This window comes from Pleurodeles waltl, chromosome 1_2 (assembly GCF_031143425.1).
Source record: "Pleurodeles waltl isolate 20211129_DDA chromosome 1_2, aPleWal1.hap1.20221129, whole genome shotgun sequence".
NCBI classification, from domain to species: Eukaryota; Metazoa; Chordata; class Amphibia; order Caudata; family Salamandridae; genus Pleurodeles; species Pleurodeles waltl.
The window spans coordinates 1,033,199,112-1,033,217,585 of NC_090437.1; the positions used below are offsets into that span (position 1 = coordinate 1,033,199,112).

The 18,474-nt window shown below is 45.2% G+C and overlaps 1 protein-coding gene across 5 annotated transcripts in view; it reads right to left on the bottom strand.

Moving 5' to 3' along the window:
- Nucleotides 1-18,474, bottom strand: part of NWD2 (NACHT and WD repeat domain containing 2) — a 647,771-nt gene that overhangs the window by 298,354 nt on the left and 330,943 nt on the right. Inside the window, exon 1 of one of the 5 annotated variants that reach the window (XM_069202125.1) lies at nucleotides 16,885-17,240. The exons of 2 other annotated variants lie outside the window; for them this stretch is intronic. The gene's annotated coding sequence lies outside the window, so the exon portion shown is untranslated. Of the gene's footprint in view, nucleotides 1-16,542; nucleotides 16,641-16,884; nucleotides 17,241-18,474 lie in introns of those variants that run through there. 2 more of the 5 variants (XM_069202127.1, XM_069202126.1) reach the window with 2 other exon arrangements.

Genomic DNA, 18,474 nt, shown 5'->3' on the forward strand with positions numbered 1-18,474 from the left:
GCCAGGGGTGAGGCTTCCCTCCCCCTGCCCTCTCTTCTGGGGTCCTGAACCACCCAACTAGGAGCGGCCCCCCCAGAAGACAACATGGTAGGGGCACTGTTAGCAGTAGCCCCTTCCTCCAGGTCAGGGGGGACACCCTTAACCTGGCCTCCCAATCCAGGGCCTGTACCCACAGACTGGATCACTGCCCGGCAACCCAGGACTTCTTGGGGGGCATACCTACCCCCTACCAGGTCAGAGTTTACCCTCTGAACCTGGTCATCCAACCCAGGGTCACCACCCTGCGGTTGAACCACTGCCTGGCACACCAGGACTTCCTTGGGAGCACACTTACCCCCCATCAGGTCAGAGTTTACCCCCTGAACCTGATCATTCAACCCAGAGTCACCACCCTGCGGTTGAACCATTGCCTGGCACACCAGGACTTCCAGGGGGGCACACTTACCCCCCTCAAGGGACACACTGTCCCGAAGGGCCACACAAGAGTCTGGCTGGCGCAGGTCTCCTGACCTCTGCCCATCTGACAGAGTCTGGATTCCCCCCAACCCAGAAATGGTCTCACCAAGGTCATTCGTGGGGGGCTCTGCTCTCAGAGCTGACCCCTGACCCTCCAGGTTCTCCACTGGGGTCCGCAACCCCCTCTCAACCCTCTGTCTGGACTTCTGCACCCCCTCACTAGGAGTGGTACTGCCAGACACCAGAACTGGTGGGACGCTGGCTACAGCGGCCCCCCCAAGTTCTCCTGACACTGTGGGGTCTCCCTCAACAGATGGCCCTATGGTACAGGCTAGGCTCCCCTCCTGGGGTTCCCGCAGGGAACCCTCCAGGACCTGGGACCGGATCTCGGGCACCTTGGGCCTCAACCCATCCCCATTCCCTCTCCTCTGAGACTGGACATGGGGTCCCTCACCCATCCCACTACACTGGGACCTACCTGGGACACTACAATCCTTCCCTACCTCACCTGGTTGGGAACTACCTAGACCACTCCTCTCAGGAGCACCCCCAAATGCCTCTTCAGACTCTCTGGTACTCACCCAGAAGTCTGCCTCCATTGTAAGCTCCCTGGGGTCAGAGAACTCACACTCCACCTGGTGTTGGCATAGCTCTGGAAAATAAGGACTAGACATATGCTCTCCAGCAATTACATCACTCAGCCCCTCACATGAATTAACCAAAGTACCCTTCACCCAACCATCCAGTGACTCTGCTTTGAAAAAGCACCCCACCTCACCCTCCTGAGACTGGTGAGACAGTACCTGACTGTCCCTGACACTCAACCCACACTCTTCTGGGATGTTTTCACACTCCATAACCAGGACTTCTACCTGGGGGGAACCCCTCTCCCTGTCACTCTCAACTAGAGTCAGTAGAGTGTCCCTCCCACCAGTAGGAATATGACTCCCCATGCCAGTTCCCCAATCTACCTCAGAGACCCTGTGCATCACTGGAGCTACCTCATACCCCTGAACCTCCTGGCGTGTGTTAACTCCCTCCTTCAAGTAGGGCACCACCTCTCTGGGCATGTGCACTTCTTCAGCAGTACTGGATACAAGATTTTTGCTGCCACCATCTGAACTGGATTCAGCCCTCATGGCCTCCAGCTTCAGCTCTTCACAGCTCAGCTCTTGAGCTGCAATCCTTTCTTTTTCCAGGACTAAGGCTCTCTGCTCCTCAGCCCTCTCAAGCTCTGCATCTAGCTCTTCCAGACTCCGGATTCGAGCTAGGAGCCACTCATCTCTTTCTGTTCCCTCCTCTTCGGAGTAGTCATCCTCCTCAGACTCATTTGGTGGTGTTGCCTGACAACGTTTCAATTCATACTGAAACAGGGCTGACTCAAGATCCTCCCTTCTGGATTTCTTGTTCACAGCCAGTCCCCTTTCCATGCAAAATGCTTTAAGCTGCCACTTTTTATACATAAATAGGTGCCAGAAATTGACTTCCATTCTGCAAAGGCTTCACAACCAAAAAACAAAGTCCAAAAATATCATCAATACTTCCAGGAGGACATCAGAGAACAAAAAGCAGAATCACAAGACAAGTAGTATGTGGTCACGTAGTGGTCTGAGATCAAAACAGTAGGGTACACTTAATCACTGTATGTCAAGTACAAATACAAGTCCAATCCCACCGCTGCCACCAATGTTAGAAATGGGGTCTTTGGTTGACAGTCAGGTTACCCCCTGTTCAAGCAAGGACCCTCACTCTAGTTAGGATAAAAGAGAATCACCCTCAGCTAACCCCTGCTTACCCCCTTGGTAGCTTGGCAGAGCAGTAGGCTTAACCTCAGAGTGCTGGGCGTAAAGTATTTGTACCAACACACACAGTAACTTAATGAAAACACTACAAAATGACACAACACCAGTTTAGAAAAATAGGAAATATTTATCTAGACAAAACAAGACCAAAACGACAAAAATCCAACATACACAAGTCAAGTTATGATTTTTTAAAGGTTTAAAATAAAAAGAGTCTTTAGGTAGTTGTAACAACACACTAGCGCTGCTAGCGTGTAAATGTACCTGGTTTGCGGCAAAAATAACCCCGCACGGGCGGTGTGCGTCGAAAATAACCCTGCACGGTTATATGCGTCGAAAACAACTCGGCACGGCGATGCGCGTCGAAACAGCCAGCCACGCGACGGTCCGAAAGTCCCGCGGTGCAGGTTGCGATCTCTCAGCCTTCGTCAGCGATGCTGCGCGTCGTTTCTCCTGCTCCGGGCGTCGATTCTCCGGTCGCGTTTCCTGCGGCGTCGTTTCTCAGCTGCGGAGCCGGCGTCGCGTCGTTTTCTCAGCCGCGATCGGATTCGCGTCGATCTTTTCTCCGCACGGCGCTCGGTGCGTGTATTTTTGTCCTTAGGCTGCCAGCCTCTCCTTTCAGGGTCCCAGGAACTGGAAGGGCACCACAGAGCAGAGTAGGGGTCTCTCCAGAGACTCCAGGTGCTGGCAGGAAGAAGTCTTTGCTATCCCTGAGACTTCAACAACAGGAGGCAAGCTCTACATCAAGCCCTTGGAGATTTCTTCTTCAAGATGGAAGGCACACAAAGTCCAGTCTTTGCCCTCTTACTCTGGCAGAAGCAGCACTGCAGGAAAGCTCCACAAAGCACAGTCACAGGCAGGGCAGCACTTGTTCCTCAGCGATCAGCTCTTCTCCAGGCAGAGGTTCCCCTTGATTCCAGAAGTGTTTCTAAAATTTGTAAGTTTGGGTGCCCTTCTTATACCCATTTTAGTCTTTGAAGTCACCTTCCTTCAAAGGGGACTCACACCTTCTTGTGAAATCCTGCCTTGCCCAGGCAAGGCCTCAGACACACACCAGGGGGCTGGAGACAGCATTGTCAGAGGCAGGCACAGTCCTTTCAGATGAGAGTGACCACTCCACCCCTCCCTCCTAGCAGAGATGGCTAATCAGGAAATGCAGATCACACCCCAGCTCCCTTTGTGTCACTGTCTGGTGTGAGGTGAAAAACAACCCAACTGTCAAACTGACCCAGACAGGGAATCCACAAACAAGGCAGAGTCACAGAATGGTTTAAGCAAGAAAATGCTCACTTTCTAAAAGTGGCATTTTCAAACGCACAATCTCAAAATCAACTTTACTAAAAGATGTATTTTTAAATTGTGAGTTCAGGGATCCCAAACTCCACCTGTCCATCTCTTCTCTAGGGGAATCTACACTTTAATCATATTTAAAGGTAGCCCCCATATTATCCTATGAGAGAGAGACAGACCTTGCAACAGTGAAAACGAAATTGGCAGTATTTCACTGTCAGGACATATAAACCACATTACTATATGTCCTACCTTATCCATACACTGCACCCTGCCCTTGGGGCTACCTAGGGCATACCTTAGGGGTGCCTTACATGTAAGGAAAGGGAAGGTTTAGGCCTGGCAAGTGGGTACACTTGCCAAGTCGACTTTACAGTGTAAAAATACACACACAGACACTGCAGTGGCAGGTCTGAGACATGATTACAGAGCTACTTATGTGGGTGGCACAACCAGTGCTGCAGGCCCACTAGTAGCATTTGATTTACAGGCCCTGGCACCTCTAGTGCCCCTTACTAGGGACTTACTGGTAAATCAAATATGCCAATCATGGATAAACCACTTACATACAATTTAAACAGGAGAGCATATGCACTTTAGCACTGGTTAGCAGTGGTAAAGTGCTCAGAGTTGAAAAGCCAACAGCAACATGTCAGAAAAATATAGGAGGCAGGAGGCAAAAAGTCTGGGGATGACCCTGCAAAAGCAAAAGTCCAACAGTCACCCTGTCAGGGGACCCCTAAGCATCGTTAAGGAGGGCTGGGAGAGAGCTCCCCAGGCCCCTCCCCAGGATGTGGTCAGCTACATGCTGGCCCTCCGCAAACAAACCCAACGCTTCTGGAAAGAGGCCCAGAGTAACCTCGAGGCCAGTCAAGAGGTGATGAAGGAGTGGTACGACCAAAAGGCCACTCTAGTTGAGTTCTCACCTGGAGACAAAGTTTGGGTGATGGAGCCAGTAGAGCCCAGGGCTCTCCAGGACCGCTGGACTGGCCCCTTTGAGATCAAGGAGCGTAAAGGGGAGGCCACTTACTTAGTGGACCTCAAGACCCCCAGGCAACCCCTAAGGGTCCTCCATCACAACCGGCTCAAACCTCACTTTGAGAGGTCTGAGGTCAGTATGCTCCTAGTCACCGATGAGGGCATGGAAGAGGAGAGTGAACCTCTCCCCGAACTCCTCGCTGTCAAAGAAGGGGATGGGTCAGTAGGGGGTGTCATTCTCTCTGACTCCCTGACTCCAACACAGAGAGGGGACTGCTATGAGTTGCTAGAGCAGTTCTCCCCCCTGTTCTCCCTTACACCTGGACTAACCCACCTCTGTGTGCATGACATTGACACAGGTGACAGTGCTCTTGTAAAGAACAAAATTTACAGGTTGTCAGATAAAGTGAAGGCCAGCATCAAGGAGGAGGTCTCCAAGATGTTGACTTTGGGGGTTATTGAGAAATCCAGTAGTCCCTGGGCCAGCCCTGTGGTATTGGTTCCCAAGGCTACTGCCCCAGGTGCGAAACCAGAACTCCGGTTCTGTGTGGACTACCGGGGTCTCAATTCAGTCACCCGGACTGATGCTCACCCCATCCCCCGAGCTGATGAGCTCGTTGACAGGCTAGGCGCTGCCAAGTTCCTGAGTACGTTCGATCTTACTTCCGGGTACTGGCAGATTGGCCTGACTGAGGGGGCTAAAGAAAGATCTGCTTTTTCCACCCCTGATGGCCATTACCAATTCCGGGTGATGCCATTTGGGCTGAAAAATGCCCCCGCTACCTTCCAACGGTTGGTTAACGGGGTCCTAGCTGGTAAAGATGCCTTCTGTGCAGCTTACCTAGACGACATAGCTGTCTACAGTTTGAGCTGGGAGGAACACCTGCTCCACCTCAAGGAGGTGCTTCAGGCCCTGCAACAGGCAGGCCTGACTATCAAGGCTAGTAAGTGCCAGATTGGGCAGGGTTCCGTGGTGTACTTGGGACATCTCGTAGGTGGTGGAAGGGTGCAGCCGCTCCAGGCCAAGATTGAAACTATCAAGGCCTGGCAACCACCTAGAACACAGACTGAGGTGAGAGCCTTTTTGGGCCTCACTGGATACTACCGCAGGTTCGTCAAGGGCTATGGCACCATTGTGACACCCTTGACTGAACTCACTTCCAAGAAACAACCTAGGTTGGTGAATTGGACAGAGGCCTGTCAGAAAGCCTTTGATTCTCTGAAGGAAGCCATGTGCACGGCCCCCGTGCTCAGGGCCCCTGACTACTCCCAGGAATTTATTGTTCAGACAGACGCTTCAGAGCATGGCATAGGGGCTGTTCTAGCACAGCTGAATGAGGAGGGCTCAGACCTACCAGTAGTCTTTATTAGCAGAAGACTATTACCACGGGAACAAAAGTGGAGTGCTATTGAGAGAGAAGCATTTTCAGTGGTCTGGGCACTGAAGAAGCTAAGACCCTACCTGTTTGGGACTCACTTCCGGGTTCAGACAGACCACAGGCCCCTCAGATGGCTCATGCAGATGAGGGGTGAGAATCCAAAACTCTTGAGATGGTCCATTTCCCTACAGGGGATGGACTTTACGGTGGAGCATCGCCCAGGGGCTGACCACGACAATGCTGATGGTCTCTCCAGATACTTCCGCCTTAGCGATGAGAGCTCCCAGGAGGTCGGGTAGCTCTCCCCACTTTCAGCTGGGGGGGACACATGTTAGACCTGACATGCCTTAGGGTGGTCACCCCTAACTTTTTGCCTGCCTCCCTCCACTTTTTGGACCCTGTTTTGCTGGCTTTTAGACTCTGCGCACTTTACCACTGCTAACCAGTGCTAAAGTGCATATGCTCTCTTCCTTTTTAAACACGGTAACCCTGGCTCATACCTGATTGGACTATTTAATCTACTTATAAGTCCCTAGTAATGTGCACTACATGTGCCTAGGGCCTGTAGATTAAATGCTACTAGTGGACCTGCAGCACTGGTTGTGCCACCCACTTAAGTAGCCCCCTTAACCTTGTCTCAGGCTTGCCATTGCAAGGCCTGTGTGTGCAGTTTCACTAGTAGCATTTAATCTACAGGCCCTAGGCACATGTAGTGCACATTACTAGGGACTTATAAGTAGATTAAATAGTCCAATCAGGTATGAGCCAGGGTTACCGTGTTTAAAAAGGAAGAGAGCATATGCACTTTAGCACTGGTTAGCAGTGGTAAAGTGCGCAGAGTCTAAAAGCTAGCAAAACAGGGTCCAAAAAGTGGAGGGAGGCAGGCAAAAAGTTAGGGGTGACCACCCTAAGGCATGTCAGGTCTAACAACCATGAACTACATGGTTCTCAAATACCTTAAAAACTATCTGAAAATTCTGAAAATGTAGGTGACTTTTAGTCATTCATGACAAACACCCTCTTTTTCATTTTGTATTTACATGCGAGATAGGGCCTTGGGGCCGGATTCACAAAAGTAAACGATAATGTTTGAGTAAGTTTAAACTGTTTCATTATTCACACAAATGCATTTCAATAGTAAGTTTATGAGTGCGGAGACTCCACAGTTGGGGCAAGAACTCTGCACATAAAAAGAATGGACAAGTCTATCTTTTTATGTGTGGTGATCTCCACCCCGACTCTGGAGTCTCTGCAATCATAAACTTACTGTTAAAGGCAGTTTTGTGAATACTGAAAAAGCGTAGACTTGTACAAATGTCTACGTTTACCTTTGTGAATCAGGCCCATTGTATTTATAGGGAAGCCTATATGATGTATTTCTGTCAAAGTCTCAAGGGCTTATAAATTGAATTGAAATACATCGCTATGTGTGTACCAGGAGATATTCACAATCCCAGATGGCCTGGTCACACAGATGGAATCCCCAAAACATAAGAGGCTAAGGGCCAGATGTTCAAAACTTTTTGCACATCGAAAACAGCAAATTTTGCTGTTTGTGATGTGCAAAAAGCACATCGCGATGCACAATCCCCATTTTGCGAGCTGGTAACCTGGTTACCGATTCGCAAAACGGGACTGCGAGTCGCAATTAGGAAGGGGTGTTCCCCTTCCTAATTGCGAGTCGCAACGCGATGCTGTATTGTTTTGTGACTGCGAACGCGGTCGCAAAACAATCGCAGTTATCACCCATTTCAAATGGGTGCTAGGCATTTGCGAAAGGGAAGGGGTCACCATGGGGCCCCTTCCCCCTTGTGTATGGGCATAGCAAACATTTTTTAGTTTTGTAATGCATCTCGTTTTCCTTTAAGGAAAATGGGCTGCATTACAAAAAAATAAAAATAAACTGCTTTATTTAAAAGCAGTCACAGACATGGTGGTCTGCTGTCTCCAGCAGGCCACCATCCCTGTGAGTGCTGCGAGTCTCAAGGGGGTCGCAAATTGCAACCCACCTCATTAATATTAATGAGGTGGGCCTTTGCGACCCTCTTGCGAGTCGCAGATGGTGCCAGGGACACCATCCTACATTCTGAATTGCGACTCGCAAATTGCGAGTCTCTCTGACTCGCAATTTGCGAGTCGCAATTCAGAAACTACTTACATCTGGCCCTAAATAACACCTTTTTCAAAGCAAGGAACCCTGTTAACCTGATCTACAAATATTTTGCTGTTATATTCTTGTGTGGTACTGGTGAATTTCAGCTGTAAGCCAAGAGTAAGCCTGTAGAGTTACTTGCTTGCTCCTGAAATTCATAAGTAAGCCTGGAATACCTAAAAGGGAGTCACACCTGCTAGCTGTCCAATCTTTGTTAATTCGGCCCGATGATGTGAGGCTAGTGAGGAAATAAAGAGGGTCCAACTGGCTCCTGGATCTAGATCCAGGCGACCCCAGTGAAATAAGCTGTGCATGCACATTGTCTCCTTTCCATTCATAGCAGCAACCTAGAGGTGGTGAGGGTATGTTCTTATTTTCACTTCTGGCTGGGTCCAAACAAAGACCTGATTTGAAGGGCCATCAGATTTTCTTTTGCTTGAGTATCATTCTGGCTGGGAGCTAGATGGAGCCTAACACCTAGATAACAATGAAAAAGGCTAATGCTTGTTATCTCTTCACAGTACATAAGAGACCCTATGATTTTTCAACTCCTGTATGTAAGAATGGCATGCCTGTATGTGATTGCACCAATAGCAATTGGAATGGTACTTATTATTTTTTTTACTATTTAATTATATTATTGTGCTAACACACACTGTACAGAGGCAATAAGTTATACATGTGTAAATCATTATATAAGAAGCATTACATAAGATGATGAGTGTGACAATTTGAAAAAAACATACGTTTCTAAATTCATGTCTTGCAATTTGCATGTAGCTTCTTGATGCCTGTGCCTTTTTTTGAGGATTACAAATCATGAACTGCAGCAGCAGTAATAGGCTTACATATTTACATAAACTGCAAATCTGTGATCTGAATATTACACAATGCATTTTACAGCAGGCACATTAACTCTCTATGCTACTTTGAGTCAAAACTGTGACTAGACAAAACACACATCACTACTGCAACTGCATTAGCTTACTGTTATTATCCCCCAGGAAATGGCTGGCCACACAAAAATCTCTCTCGCAAGTACCTTAGCACTGTAAGATATTTTACATTTCAGCCTCTTTGTGAACAGTTAAATAATCTAGAACAGATTACTGTAATTTGTTGTTGTTGCCAATTTCTTTGTGGCATAGTTTAAAAAAAACAAATGTATACGTTAACTATTAGACTCCGCATGTGATGACTCTACCCCTTGTGAATCCACCCCCTTTCCAATTTATGGGTTCCTAGAAAAATGATTTCCATTTCCAGCCCCGATACGAGCCTAATGTGTTTAACAATCACAGAGAAAGACTCAATCATTTTGAAAGCCATAGTCTGTTAATTTAAATAGGTAATGTTTGGATTTGAATAATTGAATGCTAACAAATCCGAAAGGTGAGGCCATCTACCAGAGATGTTCTATATAGAGACAATATACGCATGCTTAGAGTTATTTCCTTCTCTCTTCACTGACTTCTTCCTATGTGAAGAGGCAAAAATGAACAGAACATTTTAATACATTTCATGAAAACACTGTAATGGGATAGTTCAACATTGCCTGCTGGTGAGCCAGGGAACAAGCGTGCCTTCTGGTACCCCAAACAGCAGGGATCTTCAACCTTTTCTGTAATAAGAGCTACTTATGATCAATTAAAATCATCACTAGTTACTAGTATTATTAGTGTAGTAATAGTGACAACTTTAGACAACCTTACATCACGGGCCACCATATGCAAGATTTCTAGCAGTTATCACCTCAATTCATCAGTCACGGTTGAGGGCAATGTAAAAAATGCTTTGTCAATATGGAGGCAAACAAACAAACACAAATGATGGGTGGAATGCGGAACCAATCAAACATTCACCCCAGTCACAGATCTGGGTTTAATTCATCAATTAACTGATGGATTAAACCCAGATCTGTGACTGGGGTGAATGTTTGATTTGCTCTGCATTCCATCCATCATCTGTTGTTTATGCATTTGTCGCCCCTAAGTGGGGAAGGTATGGCCAGACGAGTGCCCGTGCTTGCTATGCCACCAGATTCAAGCTAGCCTGGCTAATGAAGGGTGATACCCTGAAATCGGTCCTAAAATACTTGTTTCTGGTCCAAGGAGAACCTGTCCTGGCAGTTCAGGTTGGACTGTTCCCATGGGGAACAGGGTCAAGACTAATTTGCATATGCCTGGGTCCAAACTGGAATGGCAGGGCAGATCTGTGACTGGGGGTAAATGTTTGATTTGCTCTGCATTCCGTCCATCATCTGTTGTTTTTTACATTTGTCAATATGGAAGGCATCTGTACATAATACATATCAGCCAAAACTGCAATGCTCCTCCCGCACAAAGGTAATAATATTAGTACCAAGGCACCCCAGAACCTTATGATGTATCAATAAAATATGAGCTATAAATATATATATATTTTGAAACAACAGCCTTTTTCTTTAAACATCAGTTAATGAGCTCTGAAAATAAGCCTTTTTTTTCTTGCATGTTAGTAAACATATATTCCTTCAAAAGCTTCTAAGTTAGTAGGGTTGGCTGCACAAAGGAGAGTTAATCATTGGAGAAGCCTGATTTACAGAGTGACTACTATTCGCTGACCAGACTTTGGACTGATGGTTGGTGACAGATGAGATTCTGTAAAGAACACATGCCCTTATAACCATCTACTGCCCATAACGCTAACAATGTAAACATGGGCCCAGATATCTGATGACATTGATCATAAACTCAAAAAAAAAGTTCACAAATTGACTACATTGCTGCGCAGTGATTGGCTGTGAGGGTAAAAAAGAGTCACCTATCTCCTGAGTCTCTGATTCTTTGCCATCAGAATTCACTCTATAATTGAGCTGGTTTTGCAAGATAGATTATGCAGGACAACTATGGCCTACAGAGCAGCAGCTTTCATACTGATGTATAATTCAGTTCTAGCAGACATCAGTAACATGTATCTGTGCCAACACTGTATGCTGTGCAAGACTGTTTTCATGAACAATGCAGGGGCGACTCCTTTGCAATGGCGAAGAAGTTTCACCCCCTGGCTAAGACAGAAGATGAAAGATAAAAAAGTATTTAATTATTGTTTTATTTTTCATCTGCTGGCTCAGCCAGCAGTGTGTTCAAGGTGGGGCTGGGCTGTGGGAGGTGGGAGGGGGAAGGAGGGGAGAGTGTACTAAGTGCTCACATGTGTTTAGCTGGCCTTCTTAGGCCGGCTAAACCAAACACACATGCACACTTAGGTTTCTCCGGCACTCCGAGCCACTCAGACCAATCCTGATGCCGCTTACATGCTATATTTAGCATGTAAGCAGCGCGAGGATTGCTGAGGAGCCTGTGCTGATGCCCCAGCAAATACTGGGACACCACAAGAAGACCAGAGGAGCACCGCGGCAGGATGCAGCAGCGGCGGCGATGGGAAAAAGGTACTTTTTTTTTGTTCATTATATATTTTATATATAACCAAATAAAGCTCCTGGGCCTGGATAGTTCCTGATGGATCTTTGCAAGCTCAAGCTGATCTGTGGGCTCCTCTTAATAATTGTATTAACCAAGCCTGCTAATCTTGGTTTCCCAAGACCTGGAGAACAGTCATATTTATGCCAATGTGTTTTAAATGGAACTGCCAGAATCATAGTTGCTATCGAACCATCTTCCTGCTAGATTCCACAGTGAAGGTCATAGGTAGGATCACTCTAGAAAGACTAGCCTTATGGGTTTCTGATAACGATGTTATCTCTTCAGTCAAAAATGGATTTAGGGCTGGGCTAGGGACAAGGAACAATGCCACAACTTACATTTTTTGATAGGCAAGTATACAGTTGCCAAGCAAAGCTCCATTTACCTAGCCTTTATGGACCTTTTGTGAGCTTTTGACAGCATGGTTAGGAATCCACGGGGGTTGGAAAGGGTTTAGTGGACTTCCTGTGTGCCTTACATTATGATCAAACAGCCTCGGTTAGTTTCGGTCTGAATGTCGAATATACGGAGTTGTCCGCTTGGGTCAGAGGATTTGCAGGGCTGTGTTATTGCCCCAATTCTTTTTTTATTGTATATCAATGGGTTAAACGCAGTCCTGGCCACTATGGGCCAAGATATGCCAGTTATTCAGAATAGGGCTGCCCCTGTGCTATTGTCAAGAACATTTAACAGTCTTAAAATCCTGCTGAATCTGTATGTTTAATACATCGCTAAACTGAACCATGAAAACAAACCTTTTTCATGGCGTGTGTTCCCAGAAACTTAAAAAAACATTGTTTGATCCTCAAGAGTTCTTGTACCTGGAGTTACCGTTGGTTCGTGGGGCACCTGGGCTCCGTGTATTTTGAGGAAAAGACAGTGTTTTATGAACTTAGTTAGATTTGTCTTTAACTTGGAATCAACAATTGGTAAGAAGCCTATTTATTACTCTCATCCTGAATTTTTTGCGACAAAAATACATACCAGTTGAACTTATGGTTCAGTATTGTGATGGTACAGAACGTTTAGTGGTTTACAGGCTAAGGAAAATAAAGCTTGCAGGCGTGTTTTATGTCTTTCACCAAGCTGTCCTATTTATGCTAATCAACAAGAGCTTGGTCTTGAGAATGTGGATGACGACATTAACGTGGCTTCTTTGTTATTGCGGTGTTCAGTCTGTTGTCATTGTAATGCCATGCTTAATAGAGATATCATTGATCATTTTTTGTTCTGTGATTTGGTCCATCAGATTTCGTGGTTTGGTTATATTATGCAGGTTTGTATGATATGGGGCATCCCAACCATTTCTTCCAAGCAGCATAAGCTAACTAAAATGGATAGATCTTGGAGCAGAAAACCTTTTATGGACTTTAGGCAGAGGGAAATGGAGCCAGCGGAACTAACTAAATACCAAAATGGTGAATAAATCTTGATCAAAACGTCACCAGGTTAGGAGCTGTATATTGACCTGCTGACAAATACATAGGATAGGATGCTCCTGACTAGATTTGGATTGGGACTATTAGATCTCATCTTTATTTCTCTCTGGGACAGTACGACTCTTCCACTTTCCTTGTTTGTCCTTATAATGACAGATCCCAAGACAGCCTGCTCTATTTTATATTTTCTGTCAATCTGTGTATCCGTTAACAAGGAAATGTTTATTTCTTGTTCTAAGGCATTCAGGTCTATCAGTGTGTAGACTTGATTCATTACATATCCAATTCTTAACTACCCTGACGTCTGCTCAATTGTTTTCACCTTTCTTAAACTTAATGTGAGAAGCTTTTTTGACCAGGGGATTAGCGGCTGGGTTTTATCTCATTTTAGTAACTTTGATGTTTTTATCCTTGTTGAATTTATCGTCCTATGATGAAGAAGACTCTCTAATACTTTATTGTTATCCTGTTGATTTGGATTCTATTTGCTGTTAGGATTATTATTTAATCATTAAAATAAAGCTTTTGATTGATTGTTATATGCACCCACATCATGTCATGACCTAAGGTTACCATGGCAATGTCAAGCAAGCACCCAGTGCAACTAAATGGCTCTGAAGGTTAGCATAGATGCACCAGTGTTTCCATGGATGTGACAATGTTACTCATGTCACCCTTTTTTACTATTGTTACTATTGTTATGAACAGTTTGTACTGTGCACATCTTATTGTGTCTTTCTACCTTTTGCAATATTGATCCTAATTTACTAAGATAACCCACTGTTTACCCATTTCAACTTCATCATTCAGTGCTGTGTGCATTGTTTGAACATCGCAAGTTGCTCTATATACAGCACTTTCTTGTCATGGGATTGTCACGAGATTCATTTTATCCATTTTGTTTGTCATTCACTGTGTTCGAGTGGGTGAAAAAGGTTCTTGCAATTTAGTGCAGCTAAGCTTTGAATTAAATCACATACCACATATGATCACTCTCATCTATTGAAAAGAAGCCATATAAAAATCATAGGGGGCAAAGAATAGTACTTCCAGCACATGGTCCAATGACCAAACAAAATAAAACAAGCATTTGCAATGCAACGGGTCTCGCTTTTCTCCGAGTTAGAGCTATTAGCAGTTGTAAACTCCCAACCAGATTTTTCTTGCCACATTAAATGGGGAAAAAGAGCACGATCGCGCTGCTACAGTTCACTTGTAGTGAAACCTATCGGCAAAAGTCCAATTATCTACCTAACCGGCAAAAGTGCAATTAACTATGTAACAGGGTCGATGTCATTCAAAGCGCTCGACTTCTGCCAAGCGAGATCGCGCTGCGAAAAAAGATAAAACGTAGTCCACAAACTGGACAGAAAACAGCGACCCTCGTATGTTTTCAGTACTTCGTCGCTGCGCTCGAGGAGGGCTAACCACCAGAAAAGGCATGATGTTTGCATGCCTTTCACTAATGAAAGCAAGCAGATTTTAAAAGGCAACCCACGAACCAATGAAAGACACTGGCGTGACATAGACGGGGCTCCATGCCCTTTTCTAACTACTTTAGAGTCTTGCAAGCGATACGAAGGCTCGACACTAAAAATAAAGAAAACAGCGTTCACAAGTGCGCACCCATGCTACTTTATCGTTCTTAATTATCTTTTGTTTTGCTATCCCACACGCCATCATTTTTGCACAAACCAAATTACCAAATGCAAAACACAAGCCCAACAACACACCAACAGAGGCTTGTGCCATTTAAGTGCCTCACTTTATGTTGCAAGGCCGTTGGCTGCCTTTTCACTGTATAAGTAGCAAAAACATATACACACACTGCTATTCTTTAATAAAAGTGAAATAACACAAAACACAAGCTCACACCAATTATAAACAGTGCATTGTGTTCCAATGGCATTGCCTGCCTTCTCATACTACCACGTAGCCAACATATGCACACAGGCCGCACGGTTTCAATAAAAGAAAAGTAACACAAAGGAAAAAAATGAGAAGTAAAACAGTCTCACATAAGGGAGTCACATTGGTGTGAAGGAGACACACAAAGGGAAACAGAAGTTCACTCGCAGTGAAACATATCAGCAAAAGTGTAATTATCCATGTAACAGGGTCGATGTCATGCAAAGCACTCGGCAGCTGCCCAGCGAGATCGTGACGGCTACGGAATAAAGAGAAAAGTAGTCCTGAAGTCATATGGAAAACACGGAGCCTCATATGTTTTCAGTAGTTGACGAGTGCGCTCAAGGAGGACTAAACACCGGAAAAGGCATAACGTATGCATGTCTTTCAGAAATGAATCAAATTTTAAAAGGCAAGCACACAAACCAACTAAACTGATGGGCGTGATGAAAAGCCCACAGAGAGATTACACCAGGGACAGAGCACTTTGCTCTCGACCCTAAAAAATTCAGAAACCAAATCCAATTCTTATACCCAGGCAAGCTGATTAAAAGAAGCCATTGACACACCTATCTACTATAGCCCGCCTTCACCTCATCAATAAAATTATAGTCAATGCAACCAAGTTTTCACAGCTGCTTTTCTGATGTGAAGATGCAGCAATATTTTTCACAATATGTTCTGAGAGACTGTAGTGCTGGGCTTGTGAGATGTGGCTATGCTTTACTCCCAAAACACGCTGCTTGATTAAAAAAAATATAGCTGGCCTATACCCTATTTGCCTCTTATACTCCAGTGGGTCATGTTTGATCTACTGGTCTGATGAGCATGACATGGCTGCCAAGTCTCTTCTGTGGGTCTCAGACACATAGTTAAAGACATATTTTGTGTCCCACATCGCACCTAGCCTCTGAGTATCTGCTCCTATGGCCAGAGATGGACTCCATCAAAAACTTGATCTGTGTTTCTAGTTTTCCTCAGCCAAGAGTCCGAGAGAAGAAACCTCGCTTAGCAATGACAAAAATCAATTCAAGTCATCTGGAAAAGTGGTTTCCTTTTTTTTTTTTTTATATATAGTTGAGCAGCATTATTAGAGCATGCTTTGTAAATTAGCCCATTGCACATAACTAAAGTTTACATTTACATAATTAATGTGCTAAACTAACAACCTGATGAAGTTATATTGATAATTTTGTATCAGCAGGCTCATATTAATTAGCTCCTAGCTTCTGTAACTTTTACAATTTAATAAGGTACATGGACAGAAAGAGGAGTGGATAGAGGTTTCTGTGTCTAATTAATATGAATATAAAATACTTATAAAGATCAAAGAAACATCCTCAAACGAGTTAGAGCATCCTTAGGCTGCTAATACATAAAGTTTTGGACTTTTTGTCAGAAATAATTTTTACCAGCTAATGGAGTCAGAACACATTCATGGCGAAATCAAGGCCTACTAATCCCAGAATGCACCTTGGTGTCACTCGGCTTTCACGTTAATGCCAAGAACCGATGTCGCGGTGTTAGCACGACATGGAGAATAACGGTAAGCCTAACCTGACCTTCGTGCCATGCTTTTAAATTCATTAAGACAGAATGCGCTATAAGCAGGCTTCTGTTCGCTATAGTACCCATTCCTTCCTATGTCACCTCTTTCTAGATCTTTTGCTCGCTCACCCTGCAGTCTCCGTCCCTCCTTCTGAAATCCTCGCAGTAGAACACTCACTTAAGGCCTCCACACCGCCTCTCTCCCCTCACACCCTGGGCTCCTCCTGCTCCATGTGCCACTTTCAGTCGGGCGCACCTGTATTAATGCGCTGCCTGCAGCCGGCGTATGCAAATACAATGGCAATTCAAGCGGAAACACAGCTCTGCCTGGTGTTATTTTGACTGATGTTCTCTTGTTGTGGAAACAAGTCGGATCCGAGCAACGTCGCCAAAGAGGGCATTAGACAGATTAAAGAAAATGAGAAGACAGATGAAAGAAAATGAACAGCATTATTTTAAAGTAACACTTACCGGGCAGCGGGCTCTACCGCCTTCCAGTTAAAGATCCTCGTCCTACTTTATAGTAGGGTGGAGAGAAACAAAAGAAGGGTTTACGGACAAGACAGATTAACAAAGTGGAAGCAATAAACACAATGCAACGGGTCTCGCGTTTGCTCATGTTAGAGCTGATCGCGTTGTAAACTCCTAACCCGACTTTTCACCTATCGGGCAAAAGTGCATTTATGTACCAAACCCGAAAAAGTGAAATGAATTATGTAAAGCGCTCGACTTCTGCCAAGGGAGATCCCACTGGTAAATGAGAGAAAAAGAAGTCCACGAGCCCGATGGAAAACAGCGAGTCTCACATGTTTTCTGTACTTGGTCGCTGCGCTCGATGAGGGCTCACCACCGGAAAAGGCATGACGTATGCGTGCCTTCGACTAATGAAAGCAAGCTGATTTTATTAGCCAAGCCCACAAACTAGGGTGACCACCCGTCTGTAAATTTCACGGACTGTCCGTAATTTCGCCCTGCTGTCAGTTGTCCGTGATGAAAGCTTTAACGGACGGCATTTGTCCGTAATTTTAGCCTTTCACCTAAAGGGCAAAGGAGGCAGGGCGAAATTACGGGCAGAGGAGTTTCCCCAGTTGGGCTGGAAGGCAGGGGGTCTCCTGTGCTTTGAGGGAGGGAGGGAGGGGCAGACAGATAAGAAAAGGCCTTCTTGCCAGGGGGTCTCCTTCCCTAAAGACATGCAACTGTGGGCAACTGGTAAATCTACAAATACAAAGGGGCTTGAAAACCTGCATTGACTTTACTAAAAGGAGTCACTTGAAGTTTTCTGGTGGTAAAGATATTTCTTTCAGAGAGGTATTTTAATGGTGTTCCAAGGTGAGCTGTGGAGTGTGTGGTTTTAATGGAGTGTTATAATTTTTTTTATCACTAGGTATAAACTGTATATTATTCAAATCTGTATTTGAAAAACACTTTTTTTTTAATTTAACCGAAATGTATTTGCACATTTTGTAGCAGCCTTTATTATGATGTAATTGTATTTTTCACAGTTCTTTCAGCTACCTTGGTACCTCATAGTACTAACAAACATTGGCAAAGCCAATAGGTCTCATCTACGAAAGCGTTATTGGCTTTGCTAATGTGTTTTAGCCATTAGCCATGTTATACACCAGAGTAGCTGCTGTTCAGCCTGGCTTAAAGCTAGTGGCATAGTTGTGTGGAGTGGAGTAGAGTAGCATAGGAGCAGTGGAGTAGAGCCCAGTGGTGCAAAGTACAGTGCAGTGGGGTACAGTGCAGTTGTTTAGAGTGTGTTAGCGTAGAGTGCAGTGGCATGGAGCGGCATGGGACAGAGTAGAGTGGCATAGAGTGCAGTGGAGTAGAGTTGCATACAATAGAGTAGCAGAGAGAGCAGTAGTGTAGAGTGGTGCAGTGGCATAGATTGCAGAGTAGACTCACATTGCAGGGAGTGCAGTGGTGTAGAGTGGTGAAGAGTAGGGCAAAGTGCTGTGGAGTGATGTAGAGTAGAGTGGCATAGAGTGCAGTGGCATAGAGTGCAGTAGTACATATTACATTGGTGTATAGTACGGTGGTGGAGAGTGCAACACTGCA